Source organism: Mesoplodon densirostris, chromosome 16 (assembly GCF_025265405.1).
Source record: "Mesoplodon densirostris isolate mMesDen1 chromosome 16, mMesDen1 primary haplotype, whole genome shotgun sequence".
NCBI classification, from domain to species: domain Eukaryota; kingdom Metazoa; phylum Chordata; class Mammalia; order Artiodactyla; family Ziphiidae; genus Mesoplodon; species Mesoplodon densirostris.
Window position 1 is genome coordinate 80,700,036 of NC_082676.1, and position 15,392 is coordinate 80,715,427.

The window sequence follows — 15,392 nt, forward strand, 5'->3', positions numbered from 1 at the left end:
ATTATATTAATTTTTTCTTTTTATATAAGGTATACTAAAAACATGAGGGGAGACCCCATTTTAATGTATTGCAATCCTCTTGGATTTCAAAATCCACTTTGCATGTCTTTGTATACTTGAATTAGTTATAAAAGCTTGATAAAAAGATGAGAATTAATATACTCAACCTGTTAGGAGTAAGTAGTTTTATTGTTGATTTAAGCTGGTTGAATGAGATGTCTCAGAATGCTAAAGAGGCAGACCAGCAGGTTTCAGGTGATTAAAGAAAATCCCTCATCTTGGAGGAACTTGAAGGAACATGATGCTATTTAAGTAGAATCTAATCAGGGAGAAGAAAAGCTGGGAAGTAAAAAGATGGAATGTTTCATGTCATTATTTGCAAAGCAACTGAACAAAAGGTGAGCAAGATAATTAAGTGCCTTGCTGCTAAGTAGAATTTTTCAAAGCAGGTTGATTAGAGGTCTTTCTTTAAAAAAAAAGAAAGAAAGAAAGAAAGAAAATTAAACATCTAGTCCAGAAAATCTAGTTGAAAGAGCTAATTCAGTTATAAAGATGGAGGCCAGTTTGGAAAAAATTTGACAGCATTGTATATGGTGGAAAATGTTCACAATGATGAACTTAACTGCTCAGCAAAATACTGATCAGTTCTGAGTAGTTTTAGCATTAATGGTATTTTAGTGTGTTTTAAGTTTTTGAAAAATGGAAATCCAAGCAGACTTAACATGTGAGTGCACTAAATAGATTATTCCATTACCTTGGTTACTCTGTTTTTCAATTGATCTGGATAAATAGGATTTGATTCTTTTATTTTTTCCTTTGCCTGAAAAAATACCAAAAGCAAGTGTTATCACTCTTATTATAAAATGTTATTTGTAACTTCCAGGCAAAAATGAGATGTCATTTCTTGTATCTGCATTTTGTATTTCAAGACATTTCTGGTGAGAACATGAAGAAACTGACATGCCCCAGATTGTGCTTTGTGAGCGCATGCTGGTAAGGCTCTGGCTTCTCTTGAAGGCAGGCCAGGTCGAAGCACTGATGGATACATTATAGCTGAAAATGAAAACCAGGAAGTCATGACCTTAGGACCTTCTTTTCCACTGAAGAAAGGAAGCTTGAAGCTAACAAGTTATGCCAGTCAAACACCCAGTGGACATACGTTCTTTTGCCAGTGTTCTTTTACTCTTTCAACATTCTAATGACCTCAAGCTTACTTAGTAATGCATCCTTTGGGGGCGAACATCCAGCAGCAGATTGCTTCATTTATTATCAATGAATTTATTTATTCAGTCAGTCTTTGCAGAGCTTTATCTCCAAAGAACACATTTAAAAAGTTAAACTAATCCGCTGGTCACCTGGCAGTCCACTCTGAGTATAAAATGGAGAATTACTAGTCTGCCTTTGAGCAGTTTCAAAGGCTGGTGTTGTGAGTGTCATTTTGGAGACCACTTTGAAAATCTAAAACAATAACGGGCCCAGACATTCTCAGCTGAAGCATATGATCCAAATGCTTGAATTAGAGAAAAATAATTTTTGGATTGTAGGCCCTACTAAGTTACTTAAAACAGCCTTGGTTTTTAACTTGTGCTTTGTTTAAGCCAGTGTTCCTCAGCTTTGCCTGCACATTAGAATTACCTGGGAAACTTGAAAAAATTCTCGTCTCCCAGCCACACTCCAGACCAATCAAATCAGAAACTCTGACTGTGGGACTTGGGCATCTGTGTTTTTTAAAGCACTCTACGTCATTCCAATGTGTAGCTAAGGTTGAGAACTACTGATTTAAGTACTTATTTCTCCATTCATTGCATCATTTATTTTTCTTCACCTTATTAAAATGACATTCTGTAGCATAACTTTCTTAATTTAGAATGCTGGTATGGAAGGTTTTCTATTTTAAAATGTCCTTTCTATGGAGTTGGACTTGGGAGCATCATAAAAGGCCATGATTTGGAATTTATATTATTTTTACATTAATTAAGTTCATAAAACTTTGTCACCATGGTTTGATTTATATGGACACTTTGGCGGACAGATAATACATTTTAATATGTGTTAGACATCTTTTATGCTCAATTTCACATACTCCTAACCCACTTTTTTGCTTTATCTATTACTGCTGCATCAGTTGAACAGAGAAGTAGCCTGATAACTCCTCACTTCAGCTGTACCCCAAACTATGTTTTCTGCTTCGGGGCTTATTGGCTACTTCTCTTGGGACTCAGCTAGTCCGGTGCATTCACATACCTGACTCAATCCATGATTGGTGTCAGATAGGAGCAAGTGGTAATATGCTTCTCTTTTCTGTCTCAGGCAGACAGTTCTGAATTGTATTCTATGCGTTTCCTGAGAAAGGGTCCTCAATATGTTGAGTCCCAGTTCCTCACATTTGCCACCAACTCAGCTACACACCTTTAGATTGTTTTTCCCCCTTCCTATTGCATACTTCCCACCACCTCAATCTCCATTCATGTTTCTAGGGAATCACTTCTCCAACTAAGCTACCTGCACACAAGACCTCATCTCAATCTGATTTTTAGTTCATCTAAGTTAAAACAGTGCAGAAGGGGAAAACCATGGAAGGCACATTTTAATGTGTGGTCCCTTCTCTGTTGTGATTTTGGATCACACCATTTTTCTACTTAATACATTGGTTTTTATCAAACTATGATAGGAAACAATCTATTCCCAAACTGTGAATCCCAGAAGAGACCTTCATCCCCATGTTATCAATTTGTGGGCCTGCTCTTGCTTTCCCTGCCCTCATCATCCACTGTGATTTGGTTTTGAGCACACTTCCTGGTGTCCTTCCTCCTGGCAGTTTATCCTGTACACTTGATCAGTGCCCATGCCAGACTTTCATTCCAGACCATGCAGAAAATGTTTTATAGATTCAAACCACATAACTCAGTAGCATCAGCATAAGACTAAATAAAATAGAGAGATTTTACCGAGAGAAAAACGATGCTGATGCAGCGTGATACTATTTGTGTAGTAGAAAGGCAAGCACTTTATAGTTAGGGTCCTAGTGCAGGGTAATTGTATCTTTTGTTGCCCATAAATACATAGAGCTAACAGACATATTAATAAGGACAACACATCCATGTTTTTTTCCTCCAGCATTGAAATAGATGTCCTTTTCCTTAGTTGAGCACCAGATGTGTGAAAACACACATGCTTGAACGTGATGATGACCTTCTTTGCTTTGAAATATTCATATAGTAAGCAGAGTCACAGTTCCCGAGTCACAGTGACTCTGGGGTATACACATCAAGTGAACTGGTGTCAGAATCATCTGAACCCTTGATCATTTATCTCTGTCTATCTCCTTTGGCTGGATGCATGCAGTTGAGTGCATGAAAGTTACAGGCATGGATGATGCAATTCCATTATCTGGGCTTATTTCCAGGCTCAGTGACTGAGGAACTGTGTGACTGTCAAAGATCATTCTGTTGGATTGTGCCACATACCCTTGGCTTCTCTCTGATTTCAGACACAGATGCAGTATACAGTTCTGTGCGAGCTCAAGTTCACCTCACACTAACAGCATTCCACCTCAAGCATGAGCATGTCTGTGAGCTTACTGACCACCTGCTTTTATGTGGCTGGAGCTTCCTCACCCAAATACCAGTAGGGCTGGAAGCATGAGGATGTTAATGCTCCAGGGGAAACCATCAACCAATGGGGTCGGGAACCCTGGATAAACTTTTCAGTCTCTTAGCATTTAGTTGGGCAATCCTGGGAGGCATGTGTACTCTTCTTAGGAGGTTTCCATGGATTCAAGCCCTGAGAACCCACAGCAGTAACTTCAGTGATGGGCCCTTACATTGGCCTCTCCTTCCTCCCTCTCTAATTATTCATACAACCTCAATCCTGTTTCTTGGGGTCACCTTCCAGATAAACCATCTATATCCAAGTCTTTGTCTTAGGCTCTGATTTCAGGGGAGTACAAACTAAGATAGTGATGTCAAACCCTTTATGTAATCTCTCTGAGTCAATACTTATTTATCTATGAAATGGAAATATTAAGGTCTACCTTACAAGGTTGTTGAGAGGACTGGATATCATTTACACAAAGCGTTTATCCCTATCCATGGTACATGACTCACTTTAAAAACTGATAGGTAGATAGTAAGAAGCAGACAAATACAGATTTGAATACCACATCCTAACATGATTTCTATAGAGAAGGCAGGAGACAGCAAACGGAACAGAGATCCTATATGCATGAATACTTGCTAGTTTTTTCCTTCTATCATCCTGAGACAGTTACCACAAGGTGTTATCAATCCCTTCACAGACCAGTCTTTGCATGTGTTACCTTCGATGGGGTGCCCTGTTGTTCTGTTTCTTCTTCCATTCTCTAACAAATGCTTCTAGGATTTAGGGATTCAACTTCATTTTCTTACTTCACTCATCTCTAGTCTCATTACATTTTATCACAACCAGTGAGCTCTTCTACTTCCATCAAGGGTTTTCCCACCTAGTAAACTCAAGTGGGCCCAAATTTCCCACAAGCACCTCATTGTCCCAACATTGTTTGGTTTGGAAATTAGCTCTTCCATGGTCCAGAGAGTGATGAGTAACTGACACTTCTTTAAGGTGTGTTTGTTTTAGAAGTACAAATATTAAAACTAGAGCCATTTTGTTTGAAGCTAAAAATAGTAAGTACTGAGGGTGACCAATCTTTCAAAATTAGTGCATATTTTTCTACCCTTCTTTCATAGAATACATTGAATGCCTAATGAAAAGTTTTAAAATGTATTCCTTAGGGTTATCATAAGTAGCAATCCAATGATCCTTAAGTTAATGAGAAGCATGGATAAGAAGTTATTGTTGATTCTATACTAGTTACTTAATAAATTCTTGTTGAATAAATTATTGAATGGTCAAATGAATGATTCTTCCTAAGGTTTCTTTGAACTTTAAAATTCTATCATCCTGTGGCCTGTCTTTTCATTTTCTCAAAGTGTCTTTTGACAAGTACAATATTTTAAATTTGATAAAGTCCGATTTTTCAATTATTCTTAAAAATAAATAAATAAAATCCTATCATTCTGTGATCAACAAATCCTTTGGGAGCAAATCTTCTTTCAACAAAATTGGCCTAACATCCTCCAGAAAGCTGGAGGTGCCAATCTCCTTATCATTATAGCTAAGGACCATGGCTCAATCTGTTACCCATGCCTTGCTAGAGCAGCCTCTTTCTGACTGGGCTGGAGGAACAGTTTGACCCTGAAGTTTGCATGTTCCAGTCATAACTTTTACATAGGAGGAACAATCTAGTTGGAAGGTGATCTGGCAGTTTTGTCTTGGAGATAGGTATATATGAAAGTATGTTGTTTTTTACTTGGCAGGTGTGCTTTTTTCAGGTGTTAGGATTTGTGAAAATTACAGAGTGCGGACACCTCCCAAACTTATACTCCATGCCTCTGATATAACCCCATCTCTAAAGAATTGAAACTAAGCCTTTTAGAGTCATGTGTAAAGTATGAGAATAGATTCTGACTGAGGGTCTCAGAGGATATCATAGCAGGAATATGCAAGTACTTCACTCTTTGTTTGAGCTGCTATAACAAAGTACCCCACACTGGGTGGCTTCAACAACAAACATTTAAAACATTTATTTCTCACAATTCTGGAGGCTGGGAAGTCCGAGAGAGCAGATCAACTGTCTGTTGAGGGCCCACTCCCTGGTTTGAAGATGAATGTCTTCTCATTGTATTCTCACATGGCAGAAAGCAGAAAGAGAAGCAACCTCTCTTGTGTCTTTTCTTGTAAGGGGACTAATTCCATTTATGAGAGCTCCACCCTCAAGATCCAATGAACTCCCAAAGGCCCCACATCCAAATACAATCACATTGGGGACTAGACTTCAACATATGAATTTCAGAGGGATAAAAAGCTAATATATGCATTAGCTTTAGTCCATCATTCACAAAGTATTTATTGTATACACTTGCTGAGGTAATTATTGCCAGTAGTTAATAAACAAGGCAGATATGGTTTCTGACCTCATGATGCTTGGAGAAAACCTTAAATATGTGAGGTGTTTCTATACCAGTGAGGAAACCATCTTAAAGAGGCTACATACCATTCCATAGAAAAATAGTTATTTGGACACAATTCTTCTTCTTCAAAGGATCTTGGTAGATTAAAATATTTGTGTTTGTGTCAAAATATTTTTAAAGAAAATATTGACCTTTAGGAGTAGTATTTAAGGTGTATAGCTTTCTGTGTAGTTTCTTTAACTTGAACCAACTGATATTGTCTAACCATTTAAACACCATTAAGGAACACACAGAAAATTGATAGCTATGTCTTTGTATGAATAAACAAAATTATATGATGTAAGGACAACCAGTGCACTAAATTGGACAGACTTGTGATAACTCATGAGTGTTTATTTGTTTGCTACTTTCGTTTTAATTCTTTACATTTTAGAGAACATAGAGAAAACTCATGGGTTGGTTGCCAAAAGGGAACTATGAATTTATGAAGCAAGAACAATCAGACAGCATGTATATTTTTCTCTTGCTAAGTAAAGGTGTTTTCTGGACTTGTGATGAAGGGTGATGAGATACTACTTAGGTGGCAAAATGTGTGTGTGTGTGTGTTTTAAATGTTAATTCTTATGATGGGTGTTTGCATATTCATTGAATAAATGGCTCTTTTATATTTTTTCTTCTAATTTTCTAGATAAGTTGATTTATTCAGTAAAATGTTTCTTCAAGTTTCCTAATTCTAGGGTGCTATGCAAAAGGATGCAGAAGGAAAGTTGTGCTTACACAGATGACACTAAGGAATAAATACTTTCTGCTATAACAATGAAAAATTAAAGTGCTGGTTTCAATTTCAAGAGACTAAGAGAAATGCTTTCGTAGAACTCTGCAAAAGGAATGTCAATTTGGCTTTCTCTGTAGTTAACTGGCTGGAAATGCAGATAGTGACTTGATCAAATTTCAAACCCTTAATTGGCATAGTTTTGCTCTATATACTTACTTTATTTTATATCCCCCAAACTACCCCATAAAAGTTAGTCAATTATTGAATGATCCCATATTTCTCCCAATGTTTTGATATGCTACATTTGTCATACACAGAATTTCATATATATATATATGTTTATTTATTTCAGGAATTTTTATTTTGTGTCACTAATCTGTCAATTATCAACTCTGGTTTCCAATTATTTGAATTATTGTGGCCTCATAATATTTGGAGAAGCCCATGTCTCCTCATTATTCTTCTTTCAGGAACTTCCTGGATTGCTACACAGTAGATATGTTTTCCATCAAAACTAGAAATTATTTCAAGGTCTAAAAAACATTCTTCTGGTGCTTGTAGTTGATTTTATAGCTTAATATAGGAAAACCAGATTTTTTTATAATATTGAGTTTTATTATCTACCAACAACATATGTTTTCATTTATTTGTATCTTGTTTTATAGCTTTTATAGAATCTTATACTTTGCTGATCCTTACATTTATTTATAAGTGTTTCCTGATTTTTCTTGCTATTGTGATTAGAATGTTTAATTTTTAACTTGGTATATAGTGTTATTAAGTATTGCATAATAATATTCTCATATCTAGCTACTTTAGGTTTCATTTTTGTACTAAAATATTTTAGTGTTTTTTATTTTCCTTGTTAACTATTATAATATCATCTGCAAGTTAGAGTTTTGTCTCATTTTTGCAATATTTGAATGAATGAATTATTTTCTTATTAAATTAGTTAGAACAGAGCTCAATTTTTGTGGTATTACTAATAGTGACATTCTTACCTAAGTTCTGACATAAATGAAAATGCTTCTAATATTTCATCATTAAAAGTTTTTTTTTTTTTAGGTTAAGAAAGTTTTTAGTATCTCTAAGTTATACAGCATGATTTTAAAGATTAGAAATTGATTTTTAATTCAAAATTTATAAACAAGGAATTGAATTTATATTTGTATGTACACATGTGCACATTCTTTTTAAATGAGTTAACTTAAGGAATTTCATTAGTAAATTTTGTAGTATTGAACCATCGTTGTATTTTTCAAATAAGCCCTACTTGGTCCTGATATGTTAATCTTTTGATACATTGCTTTATTTTCACATGTTATTTTAAAATTAATTTTTAGAATTAATGTATAATTTACACACAGTAAAACTCAGCAAATTTAATGTGTAATTCTGAATTTTGACAAGTGAAGTGTATTGTTTTGATTGCTATGATTTATGATTTTATTTTCTAATTCTACAAGGAAAATAGGCCCACACTTTCCTGTTTTTTATGTTATCTATCTTTGTCTGTGTTTCGTGTCAGGCTTATTTTAGCTTTATGGAAGGAATTAAGAAGTTTTCCATCTATTTGTATGCTCAGTAACAATAAAAAACACAGTGATCATTTGCTTCATAATAATTTTACAGAACCCACTTCTTCCTAGGAGTAGATCTTCAACTACCCTTTCATTTTCTCCTCCTGGCTGTTTCAAGTTTCCAAATCTTCCTAATTTATCTATATATCTATATCTATATCTATATCTATATCTATATCTATATCTATACCTATATCTATATTTTTTTGCGGTACGTGGGCCTCTCACTGTTGTGGCCTCTCCCGTCGTGGAGCACAGGCTCCGTATGTGCAAGCCCAGCGGCCATGGCTCACGGGCCCAGCCACTCCGCGGCATGTGGGATCCTCCTGGACCGGGGCACGAACCCATGTCTCCTGCATCGGCAGGTGGACTCTCAACCACTGTGCCACCAGCGAAGCCCTTATCTATATTTTTTAGAAAATTATCTATTTTATTTAAATTTTTAGAATTCCTGGCAAAAATGTTTGACAATTATTTGCTAATGTATTCTTTTATTTTAGATTTATTTTATAGCTATGACCCCTTGTTATTTAATTATATTTTCTTCTTTACCTTGGTGGATCTTGAAAAAATATATTTTACATATCTTTTAAAAGGACAAGCTTTTGCTTTTATAATTAGATGTTCCTTGATTTTTGATTCTATTCATTTCTGGTTGTGTATTTCTCTTTTCTTTTACCGTTTGATAATTTCTCCCACATTTACTATTTTTGTGGGGTTGCTTTTAACTGAATGTTTATTTTTAAACTTTTATTTTCTAACATATGCATTTAAGTTACATATTTTCTCCATTCATAGTAAATGTCGTAAGACATGAATCTGTAGCACTTGATAAAAATATTTTTTGATTTCATCTCACAGCTTTTGATACGTATGGTTCATTTTGTCATTCATTTCTAAGTAAGTTGTAATTTATTTTTAGTTGCTTTTTTAACCAGTAATTATTTAGATATTTAAAGAAAAATTTCTGAGCAATTAAATTATTTTAGAAGTGGGAGTATATAATTTTTTGTTATTAATTTATAATTTTATTCCATTGCCTCAGAAAAAAAGTATCCTGTATAATTTTCCATGTTTGTAGTTGAAATTTTCTTTGTTTCCTAACACATGATTTTTTATTGCATTATTTTTGTTAGAAAATAATTTATTTCTTGATTCATGGGGTATATTTCTGAGGTACACTATTTTATGTATATGTAATGATTAAATCAAACTTGCTGTAAAAATGAATATTTTAATCACTTAGTTATTTTTATGTACTTGAATAACTGATTTCTTAGAGAGTTGTGCCAACATCAGTTATTCTTGTAAAATGGTCAATGCCTCTTTGTTTCTATCTGTTATTGCTTTATAAATTTTGAAGCAATGTTAGCATAAAATCTCAATAAGTGAAATATTGTTATTTGACTATAATTTTATAAAAATAAAACATCTTTCTTGGTTCCATTTTATGGTTTTCACATTGAATTCTATTACATCTTATGGTATTATCACCATTTGTTCTTGCTTTTGGCTATTCCCTTATCTGTTATACTGTTATATCTTCTGGTTAGAAACTTTCTATAACCATTTAATTATACATGTAGGTCTGCCCATTGTAAGAGTCTCTACCTTTTAATAATAGACTTTAAACCATTCACATTTATTATAATGGTTAAAATGTTTGGGCTTATTCCTGCCATTTCATTTTTGGTTTTCTTTGTACTGCTCTTCCCAGCTCTAGCTGTATTAGTTGTGGCTAGCCAGGTGCCAGGTTAAGCTGAACATTCAGGTAAAATCAATTTGAAATTTAGAGAGCAATGTTCTAACACCAAGCAGCTGGAAAATGTTGCATCTGCATGCAGTTCACTGAATGCTACATACTGCTGTATGGTGTGAATGTGTGCAGCCCTGATATGCAAAGGTGACCTTACTGACCTTTCCATCTGTGAGATGTGCTTTGAGCTGATCTTCATGTGTTGGTGAAGAGTTGTGCTGAGCCATGCATACATTTGTATGGTAGCTTCTTGGGGTTAGGATTGAAAACTATGGATATGGGACAATTTTTCCTCTCTGCGGCCCTACAAAGAATTATATTTTGACTACATTTAGGTGATCATAAATATATTACCCAAGCTATGATGCTTTTGATTATAAAAGGGTTCTCTATTAATAATTAATACTGTGGAAACAGATATGGATCATCTGGGGCAAAATGGGAAGTAAAGTCATCCTAATCATACTAGCAAGAAGGAAAAGATTGTAGATAAAATATAAATGAAAATTTGTTTCCACACAGCTCTACCCATAAAAATACTTACTAGACAAAGTGGCAGGATATTTAGGCTGGGTTTGGAGGTTTGTGGAGCATCATTGAATGAGAGAAGATATCATGATGCAGTGCCTTGACTTAGGTAGGACCTACTTAACTCCTAGCATACCTCAAACACTTGACTAGCTAGCTGTCAAAGGTGGAGCTGTAAACACACCATTCCTGAGAAGGACATAGGAATCTAAATCCATTCATTTTCCCCCATGTACTAGAGGTCTGATTTCACTCTCCCATTTTTACTTCTTTGTCTTTTATATGCATTATGGCCATATTACTATTTCTCCCTTATCTGTATATTTTAGTAGTTATTTTATCTTGAATGGCCCTGCTTACCCAGTTGTACATTGGCTGAACTTTATTTTATTTTGAATAGCTTGGTGCCATTGAACTTCTTTCTGTATTCTAAATTTAATGCATTTAATTAATATTTTCCCTCATTGCCTTCTTCTCCAAAAACATACAGAGCTGTTAACAGAATTCTTTTTTCTTTTTTTTGGTATACATTTATTTATTTTATTTTATTTATTTTTGACTGCGTTGGGACTTTGTTGCTGTGTGCGGGGTTTTTTTCTCTAGTTGTGGAGAGTAGGGGCTGCTCTTTGTTGTGGTGTGCAGGCTTCTCATTGTGGTACCTCTCTTGTTGCAGAGTAAGGGCTCTAGGAGTGCAGGCTTCAGTAGTTGTGGCTCGTGTGCTCTAGAGCGCAGGCTCAGTAGTTGTGGCACACGGGCTTAGTTGCCCCGCGCCATGTGGGATCTTCCCAGACCAGGACTCAAACCTGTGTCCCCTGCATTGGGAGGTGGATTCTTAACCACTGCACCACCAGGGAAGCCCCAGAATTCTTTAGTCTGGGGATTTAAGAGGCTCTACTCAAATCATCATATGTCAGCTCCCTTTGCTCTCTCCTTTTCTTGTAGTTTCCTTTTTGTAAATCACAGAGTATAGCTAGATGGGCTCCCTCTAGTATAAGTATCATCTTATACTATTTTGTGTAAGATGATACTTATACAGATAAGTGTATCTCATAGCAAAATAAACTTAAAATATTTCCAGAGATGCCTGTTTTCAAAGCGATTTCAGCAGCAACTGTGCTTAAATCTGGCCACCTCTAGTTCCAGGGCAATTTCTAAAACACCAAAAGCCAGTGATGAAGTGGACATCACCAATCCATGTGTGCAAAAGAACAGTAACTTACTAGTTTGAGGTCTAGAAGAAAATGTACAGCCTCATAAAGTTTGAAGAGAGCTTTTTTATGTACTTTAAGCTTTAGTATAATGTCTTTCTAAGACAGGTTCTGGGGACAGGAGCAATATTTTCTTCAAAGGCTGGCTAGTGTTGCAAGAGCCTTTTGCAGCAACAGTCAAACACATTTTCATTGAAAGCCAACAATATACCAAGCAGTATTCTGAGAGTTCTGGAAATATATAAAAATATGAAATAACGTATGATCATGTAATTAATGAATGAGTGTACATTTAAGTGCTGAAGTAGTTCTGTGAATGGAGAGCTTAGTACTTGGCCAGGAACTTAGACAGAATATGGAGGTAGCAGGAAATCACTGATCAGAAAGAAGGAAGACATGCTGGATGGAGAAAACTGGATGTGCAAGGGCCTGGCAAATAGGAATGTAGAGGGCATGACCGGACACTCAATTCCTTTTGTTGGGGAATGACAACAAATACATTTGGATAGGGTGGGGGAGGGGTCTATTTGTTAAAATGTACATAACATGGTAGATAAGAGACGTGAAGGATATTTGAATGAGAAGGTGACATGAGGCCTCTTTATTTCAGAAAGTTAAATATGACTATACCGTGGCTAGGCTAAATTGGAAGAAGCAGCTCAAAAATCGAGACTCACAGTAGCTTGTAATGTAGTTGTGATGTCTTAGGAACTTGGGGACTTTTAACTTGGCCTGCTAAAAGAAAGGAAAATTAGAATGCAGAGGAATTGGATATTCTTAAGTGTGCTCTGGGTGTTTTAATTCCCCATCTTTTAGAAAGACTGGTTTTATTGGTGACTGCAGGTATCACTTATTAGCAGTAGCGACAGCAGCTCTATGTCAACGTTAATAGCTAGCACAGTACTTAATTTTTTTCTAGTGTCACAAATACAAAATAAAATGTTTGTAGTTTCTGTCTTTTACTATATTATTTTCTCATATTTAGAACATTTAGTACTCACAAGTCATTCCTTAAATTCTGGCCTTGCGTGATCCTAAAACATTACTGTGATAGTTTGAGTTTCAGGCAAATGGTAGATGATTGTTATAGTCATTATTACTCAGTGTATTAATTATGACAAGATCTTAGGTAAAAATTTTATTTTGGAGACATAGTGTGAGTCATTTTTCTATAAATCAGATAGAAAGTAAGAGGTACATTTTGTTGTTATCCATAGCTGTATTTTTCTGAAACTATACCAGCTACTAAATATATCAATGATATCTTCCCAGAGTAAAATATTAAAACTGTTTTAAGTTGCTCTATAAAATATATTTTTATTATAATCTTCATGTAACCTTATTCATTTTTTTTGCTTGATTAGAGGAAAATATTGACTAAATCTTCTGTAAAAAGCAGTTGAATTTAAGAGTACAGATTGTGTATAATAATGAAATGTATATGTGCAACTAACGTTATGATTTGTACTTTAATTGCTGTTTATATGCAGTGTGAATTAAGAATAAAACAAGGTGAGATGTGGGAGAGAAGAAGGAATAAGGAAAATAATTGAGACTCAGTAGTTTTGCATTATAGCTGCTTTAATTAACAGTTTTGTGGTGGCAAAACAAATACGATTTGGAAAAGCTAAGAATAACTAGAATCGTGGCATCCTCTTTGGGAAAAAGTTGCTTAAGTTCTTAATATTTATTTGATTATTTTTGATTCACAGCAGAGAAACAAGTTATATTGTTGCAGGAAGGGGGACCCCTTCCAGAGCCCGAGAGTGGGCTCTTGTCTAACACTCGGAAATGAATTGTCTGAGGAGACACACGTGCTGACAAAGCAAGAGACTTTATTGGGAAGGGGCACCCGGGCAGAGAGCAGGAGGGTGAGGGAGCCCAGAAGGACTGCTCTACCACATGGCTCGCAGTCTTGGGTTTTATGGTGATGGGATTAGTTTCCAGGTTGTCTCTGGCCAATCATTCTGACTCAGGGTCCTTCCTGGTGGCACACGCATGGCTCAGCCAAGATGGATTCCAGCCAGGAGGATTCTGGGAGGTTGGGAGGACATATGGATTGGTGTCTCCTTACCTTTCCTGAATTCTTCCAGTTGGTGGTGGCTTGTTAGTTCCGTGTTCCTTACCAGGACCTCCTGTTTAAGATAACTCATGCAAATGGGTACTGTGGTGCCTGGACAGGGTGGGCGGTTTCGGTCAATGTTTTCCCTAACAACTTGACATATTTGTGTTATAGAAGATATTTATATGATCAATTTCACCAACTATATGTATTATTAATACATTTATTCATTAATTCAAGTAGATGCCAGAATACTATTAACATTTCTTTTTATCCTTCCAGAATTGTAGGTATATATAGTACTTACCACACACCCCCAAAAGTGATTATGTTGAAATCTTTTTTTTTTTTTTTTTTGGTAAATTGCTTCTTTTTATTTTATAAGACATTATGAATATAGAGTTGTTGACTTCCAAGAATGGGGTGGGGTTGTCTGGTTATTTTCAGTCCAATTCAGTCCTTCCATCCGTCTAAAACAGTTTGATGAGCATCTTTTAGTTCAAGTAAGAGACTAGGAATAGGGCTAGAAAAGAGGCTCTCAGAGAGGAAGTGAGAGTCTCAAGCAGGTAGAGGTAATAAAGGAGATGTGGTAAGTGCTATTAAAGGCATGCAAATGAAGGTAGTAGGAACACAGGGGCAGGGATAATAACTTTGCCTGAGGAAATGGTGAGAAGCCAGGGGGCCTTTGGCTGAATTTCCCTCCACCCTCTTCACCCTGGTTTTTCATCTCTGCAGTTTGTTTTCTCTGTTTTCTTCTATATAGTATTTGTCTGTGGTTTTGTTTTTGTTTTTGTTTTTTTCTTTTTAATTTTCCCTCTCACTTGATTGGCATTAGTCTACTTCTTTTAAATGAAAAAAAAAGATAATTAGAACTTAAGAAGTATTTATGGGTTTATTCAAATATGGAAAATGCTGCTTCAGGATAAAAACTAATAGAAAACTTCCTAGTCTCTTGTCACAACCAAATATATATATTAGAATTGTATTTATTTTTAAAAAACATGAGATATCTGCCAACTCTCTGAACTGTCCATCACAATCCAAGACAATCTAAAAATAAACCATAAAATAATATGATATTTTATCTTTCTTTCTTTAAAATAAGTACCCAGGCAGTATATATTCGTTAGAAAAAACATAAGAGAACTTAGCATTTCTACTATTATTTAGTACTATTATAGTAATACTATTATTAATTAATATTAATTAAACAAAGTGGCAAACTCACAAAAGGAATGAACACCTATGACTTAACTAAAGCTATTACTGAGGACTGCTTTTCTTGAATGAGCTTTTTTTTCTTCCTGTCAATTAGTGACCTTGCCAAATTTACAATTATAGTCTGTGGAAAATGGAGTTTTTGTCTTCCTTCATCACTTCTGCTTTCTTTTGGTCCTGCTACCTATTCTGTTTCACCAGTAAAATTACCAAATTATTATGCCTAGTTGGTACACGTTTAGAGGGAGCAGAGTATA

At 35.3% G+C, this 15,392-nt stretch overlaps 1 protein-coding gene across 3 annotated transcripts in view; it reads left to right on the top strand.

Moving 5' to 3' along the window:
- MACROD2 (mono-ADP ribosylhydrolase 2) overlaps window positions 1–15,392 on the top strand; it is a 1,992,245-nt gene that overhangs the window by 526,198 nt on the left and 1,450,655 nt on the right. The gene's annotated exons all lie outside the window — the stretch shown is intronic.